Raw genomic sequence first — 16,029 nt, 5'->3', positions numbered from 1 at the left:
GGCTCCAATAACAATACTGCCTCAAAGCTATCTACACTGTATTAGTGTGTTAGAATGTGAGATTCACTATTCTCTAGCCAGAATCTGGTATTAATTCTCATTTTCTCTTATACATGTCCAAGTGTGTACACCTCTGAAATAGAGAAAAAGTATCTCAACATTTTAATTTGTATTAGTATTTTATGGCAAAGTATTTCACATAGTTATGTTCTCATTTACTAATTATATTGTGCCCTTAATTCTTTCATCTACTCACAAATACAATTTAAAATTTTGCATTAGCATATTTTCATTATACAAAATGATGGCTATCAAGTGATATTTTCATTTAAATATATCATGTACTTTGATCATAGCTATCCCGCTATGCCGATTCCTGCCCTATCTCTGGATAGTTTGCTTCCTGTTTCAAATAGTTCCCTCTTCTAGGCTCATGTTTTATAAAAAAAAAAAAAAAAAAAAAAAAGAAACTAGACACAGTAGAGTGAGGAGGGGGTGAGGTGGGATTTATCTTTGTGAATCTGGATTATTTTGACTAATGTACTAATCCCCAGTTCCATTCTCCCACAGACAATGTAATACTATTCTTAGTATCTGAAGAAAGCCATACTGTATGTATATGTACATGTGTGAGTGTGTTTATCCTTCAATCATTGATAGAAACTTAGGATGAATCCATAATTTGCAATACTGCAATAAATATGGAAGAAAGCTAAAAATGTAAGGAGGGTCTAGGAGATGGCTCAGCAAATACAATGCTAAGATACAAGCAGGAGAATTCAGAACTGCAGCACACACAAACCATGTAAGGCATGATGTACTACTGCATGTCCTAACTCCACTGTTGGAAGGCAAAGACAGGCAGATTCCTAGAGATCACTGAGCAACCTGTGCAGACAATCAGTGTAGCTCCCGGTGCTATACAAGATGTGGCATTGTTGTTATCTTTTTTATTATCTACAGTGGTTGTCCCTTAAGCAAGGGCTTTGCAGCAAGGGCCGCAGTTCTCTCAGGCACTGACTCTTTCAACGTTACTAAGGAAAACTTTATCTATATCTACAGAACTCACAATTCAACCATTGAGGTGGAATTCTGCTCTCTCAGAGAAGCTGAACAGCAAGTAGCTAACCTTCTCCCTTTGGTGGCATCTTCCAAAAAGCCCAGCATCCTTCTCTCAGCCCCCATTTAAAAAACCCTTGCTACATGTGGTTCCTCCTTACCACTTCCTGTCAGTGACTTGCTGACTCAGCCTTCTGCTTGCAGGTTAATTTTATTTAATCAAACACATCTTTGAATTGTTAACAAAAACAGTAGGAAAAAAAATGCAACATATTTTAATATTCTCCAACATGGCATTATGGCTCTTACACAGAGCTGAGGTCTCTCCCTCCCACTTGCCAGTGCTGGCCAGCCCAGCTTCCCGATACCATGCCAATGACAACTTTGACATTTTATCTAGTGCCTTCCCACTCCATGACTCCTAATATAAAGCCTAGACCAAATGGTGATGAGCTTAACCCTCACCCCCTGAAACAACATGTAAGAGTTGGAAACTCCCTTTATGTTTTGCAATTTAGGGTCTGTAGACCCCATGAAGCTGCCTATGATATGCTAAAACTCTAATGTGGGAACTGGGTCTCTCACTTGAGCACCCTATTGCACAGCTGCATGACCCAATTCAACAACTCTCCTCTCCTTGGGGACTGAAGGGAACTGAAGTCTTCTTTCCTCCCACTTCTGACTGTGATGCTGTCACTCTACTAAAAAGCAGCCTGGGAGGTAATTCATGACAGCTTCCGTTCTGAGACCTACACTCTAAATTACAACAGTATGTCATAAATTAATTTCTAGGAATAAATATGTGTGTGTGTGTGTGCATGTGTGTACATGCATATCACTAATTATATATTTCTAAAGCAGAAAAAATTAGCCACTACAGAAAACACAAGAAGACCTCTACTCTTTTTCTGCTTGCTCAGTATTTATCTCTGAACCTACTCTTAGAATACAGTAAGTCATCTTGCTTGTGTTCTACTTGCCACTCAGAACGAGCTGAGCACTTTCAAAGGTATCATCTCACGCATCTTCACCTTCTCAGAAAGTCAGCAGTTACTTACTACAGGGCACCTGTGGCTTAACAACCAGAAAAACCCAAGGAAACAATAGAAAGTATGCAAATGTTGCTTACTCTACCTAAATCAAACTAATGTGTCTTACCTTACTAGCATAAGAAGTGTTATAGTGTCATTACTGAGTGTCAATGATAATTTATCACATGAGTAACAGAAATTGAAACTTTTCTTTTTTTCTTTTTTCTTTTTTTTTTGGTTTTTAGAGACAGGGTTTCTCTGTAGCTCTGGAGCCTGTCCTGGACTAGCTCTGTAGACCAGGCTGGCCTCGAACTCACAGAGATCCATCTGCCTCTGCCTCCCGAGTGCTGGGATTACAGGCGTGTGCCACCACCGCCTGGCTGAAACTTTTCTTTTTTAATGTGGTCTGATTGTCTGCCCCATAACACAAATCTGAAAACCAGGAGAAATAAGGATATTCTTTCTGAGTAATTCCAACCCATCAAGGCAGGACACTAGACAAGCCCATTTTCCAGCATGTTGGGTAGCACACCAATAGCTTACTCTACAGAGATAAATGTATCATTACTCATCAAGAAGCAGTTAAATGTACTACTTAGCCTTTATGTAATATGGGTATTTGTGTTGCAAATTTTTATAATGGATAATATTTAAGCAAAAGTAAACTTTTATAGTAAGATAGTCTATTAAGGAATTACTATAATTTATTCAAGATATATCTTAGACAAATTATTTATCAACTTACAGCATGTATAGCAAACTAGGTCAGAAAAACAAGTTTTTAATGAGTCTATTTTAAAAGCATCAACATACAAACAATGAACTTAAAGCTCCTGATTGCAGAAGTAGAGGCTCCTAATTACAGAAATATTAACTATCAATCAAGAACACAATTGCAGAGATGGAAATGTTCAAAAGGAAATTCCATTAAAAATCATTTTAACACAATGGAAAATAAACTCAATATTAGTTCTAACTCAAGGGACCTGGTTTCATGAATCAACTGAGGTATCACAGATTGTCAGCAGAAGAGAAAGTTAATTCAAATTATTATGACATTTAAAACAATTTACACATTTTCAAAACCATGATTTTTGTGCTTATGTGTCACAAAACCCTAAACATCTACTAATTGCTTAATGAATAAAGAAAATGAAGCATATCCACATAATGGAATGCTGCTGAGGAAGAAACAGGCAAAATTCACATAAATATTTAATATGGATAGTCCTCAAAACTACTCACTTTAAAGCAGATACCAGAGAACACAATAGTGTGTGATTCCAGGACATGTGTCCAGAAAACTATCTATAGATACAATAGTAAAGAAACCATTGGCTGGGGCTGGGGAACGATAAATGTGTATGAGTCTCTTACTGGAAACACATAAATGCTATAAAACATGTTTCTGGGATGAATATACCATTCCTGAAAGTTACTAAATCACTGAATTACACACTGGAATGAATAAATTTATGAAATGTAAAACACATCTAAAAAATAAAAAAGCTGGCTCTCATGGAGCAGAAAGGCTACCAAGCATGAGAGAGCAGGGTGCAATGCTGAATACTCAGATCATAATCTAGACTCCTTGTTCTGTACTTGTCCTTACACAGTGCTTTCATGAGGTGATAAAAATGACAAATCGTAATGAAAATGTGTTAGGAGGTAATATACAGAAAATGCTAGCTCCCCTAAGAACAATTATTCTGATGTTATGCAATCTGAGGATCTCAGTCTTGCAGAGGAGAGAACGTAATTTTCTGCATTATTCATGGTTTTTACTTGGGCCTACCTTTAAAATACAGCTAAACAAGCAAAAAATAAATAAACAGAAGTTTAACAAGATGCACACATGCTAGTACATTTGAGACAACATAGAGAAATAGTCAATGTCTAAAGCATATTTCAAAGACTTAAACTTCTCCTGAGTCCCTCATGGTCTCTTAAACAGAATGATGATCATGAATTTCTACCCTCACTTCAACCAAGGAATCAAACAGGTGAAAATGCTTTATGCCTATGGAACTTAATGGAGTAAGTAAGCAAACAAATTTCTGTGAACTAAAATATATTGCAACCTGTAACAAATGGAATTAAAGAGCTAGAGAGAAGTTCGGAGATTAAGAGTACTTGTTGCTCTTTCAGGGGATCCAGGTTTGGATCCCCACACTCACATGGTGGCACACAATCACCCTTGACTTCAGTTCCATGTGATCCAATGTCCCTTCTAATCTCAGGCACCAGATTTATATCTGATACACATATATACATGCAGGCAAACACTCATACATATAAAATAAATATAACTTAAAAAGAGAACGCATATCTTAATTTTTTTAATTGGCAAAGTATTTGATGACAAGTTCAAAATATGACTGAAGTTATATGCACTGTGATTTATCCAAATTCCAATCTTTTTACATGTACAAAATTCAAATAAAATCTTAGAAAGATGTTGGCAAGATTAACTAACACATGGAAAACATTTATACTACAAACGATAAGAAAGTCAAATTTTGTTCCCATCTCTTCAGGTAAAACTCTTTCAACAACATTAATAGAAAGCACATAAGGAAATATTTATACTTAAGAAAACCTAGTTATTACTTTAAATCTCAGACTTTTCCAATGTTTTGAGTACTTACACTACATGAAAAACATTATGCTAAATTCACAGACAAAGTGAGAAATTGTTACATAATTAGTGTTGTGTTTATGAAATGGCAAAATCACTTTGATGTTTTTTGGCATTACTTTCTAAAGAGAGTAAGACAGATCATTAGAGCAAATACATTTTAGCAGTGATATGTGGTGATACAGTGATATGTGTTTGGGGCTTTGGCCCTTAAGAAAATGACTTCAGGGTTGGGGATTTAGGTCAGTGGTGGAGCGCTTGCCTAGCAAGCACAAGGCCCTGGGTTTGATCCTCAGCTCAAAAAAAAAAAAAAAAAAAAAAAAGAGAGAGAGAAAAAGAAAATGGCTTCATGACAATAACTCTAAAAAGATAGTAAAGATGATTTTATTTCTGTGACTACTATTCACAGTGGCTACTTTCAATTTGCAACAGATTATTCTATACCCAAATTAATTCTACCCAACAACACAGGTGCTATGTGTTTATCATAAGAAAGAACTAAGAAGTCAGTAACTTAGAAGGTTCAAGAGGGAAACAGTACCAAGTGCTCTGCTCTCTGGTCCATACCACATAAGCAAGACATTTGCAGGCTTCAGTTACTACAAATAAGCAAGTCACCATGCCTTCTAGACCTGAACAACACCCATCAAGCCAGGGGCCAAAATAAATAGTCCTTTCCTGAAGGTCACTCTGCCATGTATTTACCACACTGATATGGATGTGCATGTGTATTTCTACTTCATAAAAGTCAGTACTGTTGAATTTTTTACCTTCATCACTTCACAAATAACAAAATGGGGGTGACGGTGTCTTAGTGTTCTATTGCTATGAAGTGACACCAGGACCAAGACAAAGACAACTCTTACAGAGAAAATAATTAATTGAGTCTTGCTTAGTTTCAGTGGGTTAGTCAGTGAAGAGATCCTGTCTCAAACACAAAGTGGAGTTGGCACTGAGGAGGACACCCAGCATATTCCACGTTAGTGCTTGCGCTGCGCCTCCCTAAATAACCACCTGCTCAAAGGCTGTCTGACCTTCCCAACAGAAAAGCAAGTCAGGTAGTAAGCAGAAACCCTGTGCTTCAGTCCAGGAGCAGCACACAGAAACACAGCGCACAGCACACAAGTTAAACTCCTTTTTAACTAGCTGCTAAGCCAACTTGGTAGCACTCCCATTTATTAGAAAGTTTATAATAACTATAATAAGATACCTCTGTACTATAATCATTATTTTGAAAAACTTGTGAACTGTTTTAATTTAGACAGTATAAAAAATAAAAAGCATGACCAAGAATGAACCATCTACAAATATAATTACTGCTCATTATGTTCAGTGACTTGGGATCTTCTGGTTTGTTCCTAAACTGCTGGTTTGCTTTAACAGGAACAACTAAACTATGCAATTATGTGAATTCATTTTAATCTCTACCATTTTTTGAGTCTCTTTTACTGAGGTGATGTTATATAAAAACAATAAAATGTCATTTGTTTTTAAATCTGTATTGCATTATCTGTATTACTTTTAAAGACAAACAGGCACATAATCTGAAATATGCAATGATTGTTCATGTATCTTTAATTTGTGTAATATGTTCTTAAAATATCATACTGACAATTTCAAATAAATTTTCTGGATGAGAAATGTAAGCATGATGACACCCATAGGTGTGTGTCTCCATTTTCTCCACTGATATGGAGCACTTAATTCGCCACATTAAATCCCTCCTTTTTTATTTTCCCATTTAAGTGTTTGAGGTGGTCTTATGGTACAGCTCAGGCAGGCCAGAAGTGCCCAGGCTGGCCTTGAACACACTCTGTAGCCCAGGCTGGTCTCTACCTGGCATCAGTTGACTTATTTTGCCCACATACTGAGCTTGCAAGTGTGTTGCCACGTGGGCTTCATCTCTCTTAATAATGATCACTTGGGGTTTGGTTTTCTTGTTATAAAGAGTGCTAACCTCATTAGTACTGTTCCTAAGTGAGACATCCTAGGAAGGCCGTTAATCTTGATCTACAGTTACCATGGATGTATTACAGGAGTGGTGAATTTTGAAGTGGGAGGGAGGATTCCTTCAGTTTTACAATTCTCTAAAATGTGATATCTCAATTTTAAGTAGGGGCACCAAATGGAGTATGAATAGCAGTTTCTGTGTCTTTACAACCAACAGAAACTACAACTGCTTCCTATTCTGTTCCTGATGTTCCTGAGAGCTCAAGGTATTATTCACACTCAGCACTATTTTGAAATCATAATATTTGTCAAACTTATTATTAGATCCTTGCTAGGAAAACTCATAAAAATCACATTATATTCTGAGAAACACATTTCAATGTGATTATCTCCTATACTCTAATATATATCATTTTATATATGCATTTAAAAATTAGTATGCAAGCCTGGCGGTGGTGGTACCTGCCTTTAATCCCAGCACTCAGGAAGCAAAGGCAGGCAGATCTCTGTGAGTTTGAGGTCAGTCTGGTCTACAGAGAGAGTTCTAGGATGGTCAGGGCTACACATAGAAAACGTGTCTCAACAAAACAAAATGGAATTAGTATGCAAAGGCCCTATCACCATATTGCCCATTATGCTCAGCACATTTTTTCTTTAAAGTTAACAATCAATTAGAAGATGTTTCCAAAGCACTTCTCCAGAAAAAAAATAACAAGAACGCCCTCAATATGTGTGTGTGTGGTGGGGTGCACAAGCCAATGCATGTGGAAATCAGGAGTCAATATTAAGCATTCTCCTTAATCACCTCACCTCATTTTATTTATTTTGTTGCATAGGTGTGCAAGCATGTGTGCCACAGTAGGACTGTGGAAATCAGAGGACAACCAACCCGTGGAATTAGTCCTCTCTTTCCGTCATGTGGAATTCAAGAAATCAAACTCAGGTAGTCAGATCTGGCAGCACATGCTGTGACCCGGTGAGCCATGTCACTGTGCCCTACCCTACCTTCTTTCTCTTTATGAAGCAAAATATATCAAGTAACAATAAAAACCTAATAGAGATTAAATAAACTCATGTTCAATGCACTCATCTGTGTGCAATATTTGTGCACACTCATGAATACAATATACATATAAAAATTGAATATTCCCAATAATCCAGAAAGAGAGGAAGCACTACAATTCCAACATAAAGATTTGCTGGTGGTCACAAAGATGGACCCTGAGATGCTGTCTACCGAGAAATTGCATACTCCTTATGTAAGACCACTGCTTTGCTTCCTGTACCACTGGGAAAACCCTGCCCTGAATAAGCTAAAAAAATCAAAGTAAAAATAAAAAAAGACATTTCACAAGTGCATGTAAAATGTAAGATGTTAAAGGCACAACTCACTTGGGTCACCCAAAAATAAAACGTAGGAAGTTTTTTCACTATGTGTGTATTAAAATCCATTTAATGTAGGTTATATCCAAAAATGTATATTGTAGTAGAATCAATAAGATATAAAAAGCTCTGAGTGAACAGCAGGAAAAAAAGCCCAGTAATTCATAGAAAATTAAGTCCCACATAATATAAATCAAAACAGAGTTAAATGCTGGCTCTGTACTGCAGTTACATCTAAAGACCGAAAAAGGCACATTACAATTTTAAAAAGAAAATCACTGGAGACAAATGACTAAATCCTTCCATGGTTTATGTAGACCAAGTATTATCTGTAAAAACGGACACAAAGCAAGCCTCAATATACACTAAGTGGAGTAAAGGTCTAAAACTCTTAAGTTTTCTTGTTTATTTAGAAGGGAAAAATATTGCTCAATGAATAAGGAACTGCATCCCCTGAGGACCCCAGCCTACTCACACATGTAGCAAAAACAAATGCTTCATTGAGCACATGTAGCAGCTGAAGAAGAGAAACTAACTCATTCCGGCTGAAATTCACCTAGATCAGTGGTTCTCAATCGTCCTAATGCTGACACCCTTAATACAGTTCCTCGTGCTGTGGTGACCCCAAACAAACAATTATTTCGTTGCTACTTCATGACTGTAATTTTGCTACTGTTATGAATTATTATAATGTAAATATCTGATGTGCAAGATATCTGATATGCAGCCCCAAAGGGTTTTCACTCACAGGTTGAGAACCACTGCTCTCGTGACTAGCATTACTACATACTAGAAGCAGAACTGTAAGACTTCTTAAGTACCCAGGAAAAAAGCATCCTCCTGAAGCTCTCAACCCCATCACTATTGAGACACTCAGGCAGTCTCTTACTAATGAATAACATCCCCACGTTACAATCATCATTGCTGTCTTCAAAATGCTAAGTAAAAACTCTATTTCCCTTCGAAGCTATCTAAGGCTTAGCTCGAATCCCATATGGCAGTGCTGCGCCTTCTGCCTCAGAACCACCAATTTTATAGATGATGATTAAAAAAATCAAAAACAAAATATGCAACTAAATCTATAGTGTTATGAAATTAATACAGGTTCTACCCTGATCAGCTATGGTCTATGAATTTTTATTTATTATTTAGCTTTTCTCACATATTTATATTGATTATTGATTATTTCAGAATTTCACATCATGCACCCCAGTCACACTCACTTCCCACTCCTCCTAAATCCACCCAGCTTTTAAACATCAAGCAAATCAAGTCAGGACCTCTGCTTTGCTGAGATACTGAGCTACCAGACTCTGCCACTAGGTGGAAAAGCCACATGAAGGTTGAATTCAGTGGGCTAGGATGTCTTCATAAATCCCATTCAAACCTTAAAGCACTTTATCCATTTCAGCCCTTCCCTTCTTTAGGAGAGTGAACAATGGGGACAAAACAGTTTGGGGAATAGTTTACTATATAATAGTTTGGGAAAGAAAATACTATACAATGCCAAAGCAAAAATATACAGAAGATAACCACACCAAAAGAAAAAAAAAAAAGTACATGAATGCAAGTACTGCCTATTAAAATAGTGGATAAAAGACCCATGAGAACAAATACATATACCATTCGCAAAGTGAACTCATACACTGAAGTCCACAGTGTCACAGATTTGCACTTTTAATTAATTGCTTGTCTCGATTTCACTGAGCATGTGTATTTCCTAATAGCTCCATTAAATGTATAACAGTCTACCATACAGCTGGACACATTAGTTCAGACAATCACTACCATTAAGTAATCAGGTTAGTTATTTCTATCATTAAGCAATGTTAAACTGCCAGTCCATTTTAAGCAAACAACTGGGGACAAAACTCTGTATGAGTGTGGGCAACAGCACTAGTTAAACAAATACAGAGAAATTCAGAGCACAGCACACGAACGGCTCAACGGCTTCCACACTAGAACAGCAAAAGACCCACAGCCTCACATCGCAGACCACACTGCGCCCCTCCTCGGGTGTTCAAGCTTGTCTCCCCTCTTCCCCAGTCACATCCCATTCATTGTACCTGACACACCATTCAGAAAAAGGAATCGATTAGACAGTATCTCCTATATGCCTAGCCAACAGTTCCTTTACGCTGACACATTTATGGCTATGAAAAAATTAAACACATAACAAAAAGAAAAGCATAAGCTACAAAATAGCCCAGAGCAGCAGGGATGCTAAAAGAACCAAGACAGAGAATTCACAACAACTATGATCTACGTGCTAAGGCCCTGATGAAGAAAGCCAGGAGCAGGAATGGAAGAAAAATAAACAAGGAGGCAAAGAAGTGGATACCCTAAGAAAGGACCAGAAGAAAAAATAAAGACGATAAACTCTACATATTCCTGAGAGGCAGCCACAGGAGGGGGATATGATGTGCTACTGATGAGCTTATTAGTAGACTGGCCGTAGCTGAGGAAGGTCTCTGACCATGAGGCTGTATAAACAGAAACCTAAAACACTGAAGAGCAAACGAGACTGAGCACAATACCGCCCAGTACCCAAGTCCTGTAAGACAAGTATGAATCGTTAACATAAATACTGGGATATAACAGGAAGAGACATGTGAAACAGTAATGGTGAGGAATTTCTCCAAATTCACTTCAGACATAAAACTACAAATCCAAAAAGCTCAGAAAACTACCAAGTACATCAAGTGTAACACACACACACACACACTTAAAAGGAAAGAAAAATCAAAGATAAAACACTATAGGGAGGGGAGGAAACATTAGCTAAAGAAGACTAGAGGTAAGGATTACAACTGACTTCTCAGAAATTCAAGAACTGGACTGAAATAGTTCAACTACTGGGGGAGGGGAGGAGATTGAGAATTCTATGCCCAAAGAAGAGACATCCTTCAAAATTGAAGTGAATAAAGACTTTCTCCACGAATATAAATTGAGAAAGTATTACCAGCAGACCACCCACATGATCTACAAGAAAAATGACTGAAAAAGTCATACTCTGAATTTCATTAAAATGTCTGTTCTACAAAAAAAATAATACCAGAGGAATGAGGAGAAAAGGAATGGACTGTGAGAAAATACTTATTGAAAATGTGGCTAATAAATTAATTAATTAAAACATACCAAAAAAAAAAACCCTAAGGAAAGGGATAAGAGTACAAACTGATTGTTTTAAATCACAATCACTAGAGAATATATAAATAAGTATATGAAAAGATGCTCCATATCATATATCTCCAGTAAAATGCAAATTAGACAAAGACCCATCAGAATAGCCAAAATCCAGATCAATGATAATACCTACTGCTGACAAAGATGTGGAAGAACAAAAATTCTCATTCAGTGATGGAGGTATACACATCACAGCCTCTTCAGAGACAAATGGACACTTCTTTGAGTATTAACATTACCTTTGAGCATATAATCCAGCAAATCATATTCCTTTGCACCCACACAAAGGAATTAAAAACTATGTCTACAGAAAATCCAGTAGAGTCATTAACAGAAACTTTATTTATATTGCAAAAACCCCAAAGCATCCAAATGACCTGTGCTCAGTGACTGGATAAACAGTTGCAGCAGATAATAGAGAACTTTTGGTGATAAGAGGAAATAAGCTATAAAACAAAACAGAACAGCCTAGGAGAAACTTACACACACCTACCACTAAGGAAAGAAACCCATCTGGTAAGTCTGTTTATTGTTGACTAACTACAGAACCTTCTAGAAAGGAAAAAAACTACAGAGACAATGAAAAGACCAATAATTTTCAGTAGCTGGGTAAGAGAGAAAAGTGATTATGTAGAACACAGGATTTTGACCGTTGCCAAACTATTTTGTGTTAATATTGTAATGAAGGATACAGTCACATATCTATCTAACTAAACCACAAACATACAACACTAAGAGTAAGCCCAGTGAAATCTTTGGACTTCACATGTTGATGATACTCATCAATGATAACAAATGCCCCACTCTGGCAGAGACCGGGAAAATGTGCGGCAACAAGGATGGATTGCCTACCTGTGCACCACCACTTTATTTACCTGTGAATTTCATCTTCTCCCCACATAAAAAGTGTGCATGTGCATCTCCAGGCCAGAGAATGACTTTTGGTGATCTTCGGGCTCTGTCTTTCTTCTTACTGGTTCTGGAGAAAGGGATTCTCACCAGCCTGGCTCTTACCCCAGAGGTTAGATTGGCTGACCAGCAGACCCCAGGGAGCCACCTGCTCCCAACCACCAAGCACCAGGATAACAAGGCATGCTATCACATACAGCTTTAAATAAAAAAAAAAAAAAATACATTTAAAACCCACAATTGGGAGATTTAAATCAGGTCCTCATGTTTGAAAACAAATATTTAAATGAGCAATCTTCCTAGCTCCTCCAAAATGTATTTTTTAATAAGAAAGCACCATGAAACTAAAGTATTTATAGAACAATACAATGCTAAAGAAACAATTCAATATATAAATTAATATGCATTTGACTTATATAGGTATATGAGGAAGAAACTGGATCCTAGATAAATACAAATATCACACAAAATAACAATTTAAATTAAGTTTTCTAACCCCTTCTCTCAACAAGATTTATTTAGCCAGAAACCCACAATTTAAATGTAACTTCATGCTCATGGGAATTATTTAGACTGAATCTACAAAGAACCACTTTACATGAAAAACATCATCCAAAAATGCCAATGCTGTGCCATAGGTTAAGAAAGAAAAGGCCCATAAAGCCATAAGTGAGTGAGTGTGTGCGTGTGTGTTTAAAAACAATGCATATGTTTACATATCACACATATTGGAAAATAGACATTTACTTCAAAGAATTAAAGTGAAAACAATTCACAACATAAACTAAATTCTCAAGCTACAACCCCAAATGCCTTACAATCTAGCCCATACGTATTTCTGACAAGTGATGGACTATAAAATGTCAAAAACTTAGTAAGGTTCAGCCATGTGCTTTTAGTATATGCCCTTAATTCCTTCTGTTGAAATGGAGGACCTGAGTTAAAGCCCAGAACTCCGTTTTTGTTGTTGTTGGCATTGTTTTGTATTATTTTGAAGGTGCATGTGGCAGGATGCAGAACAATCCACTAAGGATGTCCGAACCAGTGTCAATCAAAAGTCCTGTATATTTATTTACCTTATTATACACAACCAGTGCTCTAGGTTTATGTCAGTAATATCTTAGACTGCTCACAGTTTTACTAGTTTATATACTTGACTGTTTATAATTAATGGAGGGAAGGGGCAGAGCTCATCATGCCAAAGAGAATGCTTTGAGGGGGGAAAAGAAGTTAGAATTTACTCAAAAAATTATCTTGGAAAACTGAAAGTAGGACCCAGAGAATGAAGCTAGAAGTGGACAAGGAGCACAGAGCCATCTGTCACTCCCCAGGGAACAGCTTCGCTGCAGAACATGGGCAGTTTACAGTGCTGCACAGAAAAGCTCTTCTGTGACTTGAAAAGGCTCTCTGTGTTTCATAAAACAGAATTATCAATAAAATTTTATTCAAATGCAACCTAATATTTTGTGTGCACTTATATGAGCACTGTACTTTTCTGCTACTTATACATACACATCACTTTTGACGTCTTTATGTCAACAAGTCATTTTATAAGGAAAACAGAAGTACAATTGATATGTAAGGGTTGAAGTCGGACAGTATTGTGAATGTTAATGAAACAACCAGGTCATTTTTAATAAAGCCCCCTAAGAAATAGTTTATTGTCTTTTCTGTGTGTATCTAAGCAAATAATATCAACTTTATAAAGAAATCCTTCTGTTTTAGAAACTGCCTCATTTTTACAATACACACAACTAGAACATCTAATTGTACAGGGAATGACTAACAGACTTCAGTATGCATCTTGTAAAAATCACTCTGACAAAATGAACCTGTGACACTTAGACACAAGACTGGAAAACTCTGAAACCACAGCTAGGGAGTAGACACTAGTTATCACCATGAAGCTGGCTTATCTATCTTAATTCTAAGGATTAGTCTAACTAAATACATTAAAGATACATCCTTTACACATTCATTATTCAATTAATATTAGTGATTATTAACTACTTAAGTCTCTATAGCATACAGCAAATTAAATGATAGAGAATTTAATTTAATATAAGAGCAAAGAGCAATGCAACCAGTGAAACACTAACATACATGCATGCTTGTACACACGAGTGTATACACATGAGCATGCGCACACACACACACACACACAAACAACTTACTTTATTTTTTATTATTAATAAATATTTTTATTCATTTTATATACCAATCACAGATCCCCCTCTTCCCTCTTCCCACCTCATCCAGCCTCTTTCCCCACTCTACCCCCCATCACCTCCTACAAGAAGGCAAGGCCTCCCATGGGGCGTCAGCAGAGCCTGGTACATTCAGTTGAGGCAGGTCCCAGACCCTCCCCACTGCACCAAGGCTGTGCGAGGTGTCCCACCATAGGTAATGGGCTCCAAAATGCCTGTTCATGCACCAGGGCAAATTCCTGATGCTATTTCCAGGGGCCCCTTTAATCAGATCAAGCTGCACAAGTGTCTCGATTATGCAGAAGGCCTAGTCCAGTCCCATGCAGGCTCCACAGGCAACACCTCACTTTAAATCTAGTTTACACACAGACAGACAGACAGACAGACAGACAGACACACACACACACACACACACACACACACACACACACACACACACTTTAAAAAGGAAAAGCTAAAATGAGTGATGTCGTGCTGCACTGGCTTTGCACACAAGTGAATTCTCCCCTTTAAGGATTTTTCTCAGCTGGCAGGTGGTGGCTGACACTTTTCATCCCAGCACTCGGGAGGCGGAGGCAGGTGGGTCTCTGTGAGTTCCAGGCCAGCTGGGTCTACAGAATGAGTTCCAGGACACTGGAAATGTTTCTGAGACTCACATTACTTTGGAAAACAAAACACTACATATAACTCTCTTATGTTTGGAATAGCATAGTGTATTAGTTTGTTTCTCCACCATGGTAAAATTAGGACCCAAACCAATTTGGGAAGAAAAAGGATTTATTTATTACATCTTCTAGGTCAGAGTTCATTATCAAGGGAAGCCAGGCAGGAGTTCTGCTGTGAATATGTGTTGCTCTTATTGGTTGATAAATAAAGCTTTTGGCCAATGGTGAGGCAGAAAAAGGTTAGGCAGGACATTCCAACTGAAGAGAGAGGAAGAGGGGAGGTGGAAGAGACGCTCACTGCAAGCCCCTGCTAGGAGAAGCAAGATGTGAAAGTACCAGTAAGCCAAGAAGCCACATGGCAACTTACAGATAAATAGAAATGGGTTAAGTTATAAGAGCTAGCTAGTGAAAGCTTGAGCCATAGGCCATCCAGTTTGTAAATAAGACAAGCTTCTGTGTGTTTACTTGGGACGAAGCAGATTCGGGACATGAGTAGGAGAAATGGGCCAGGCCAGGCGGGACACAGGAAAATTTCTGACTACAGAGATTAACCAAGAACCTGGAGGCAGGAGCTGAAGCAAAGACCATGGAGAAACACTGCTTACTGGCTTGTTCTCCATGGCTTACTCAGATTGTTTTCTCATACAACCCAGGACCACCTACACAGGGAGTCTCCACGCACAGTGGGCTGGGGGCTGGGCCCTCCCTCATCAATTATAATCACGACATTATTCCACAGCCGTGCCCACAGGTCAGTCTAAAGAAGGCAATTCGGCTGAAATTCCATCTTCCCAGGCATGCCACGTTGACAGGAGCTAGCAAGCACAGCTGACTCTGTGACAACCTGAAATAGGCACATCACATTAATCCATAAACTTCCATTTCTCTGCCCCAATGATTTCATTTTACTATTAACATAACAATATAAAACAGCACAAGTTTTAGAATTCTCACACTTTAAATACTTGAACACTTCCAAAGCCAAAAGACTCAAGGCTGAT

At 37.7% G+C, this 16,029-nt stretch overlaps 1 protein-coding gene across 2 annotated transcripts in view; it reads right to left on the bottom strand.

Moving 5' to 3' along the window:
* Positions 1 to 16,029, bottom strand: part of Tusc3 (tumor suppressor candidate 3) — a 168,454-nt gene that overhangs the window by 115,071 nt on the left and 37,354 nt on the right. The window lies entirely within an intron of this gene.

The sequence above is a fragment of the Onychomys torridus genome, chromosome 17 (genome assembly GCF_903995425.1).
Source record: "Onychomys torridus chromosome 17, mOncTor1.1, whole genome shotgun sequence".
Taxonomy (NCBI): domain Eukaryota; kingdom Metazoa; phylum Chordata; class Mammalia; order Rodentia; family Cricetidae; genus Onychomys; species Onychomys torridus.
Note: the sequence above shows the minus strand (reverse complement) of the source record. Positions and strands in the feature narration are given on the sequence as shown.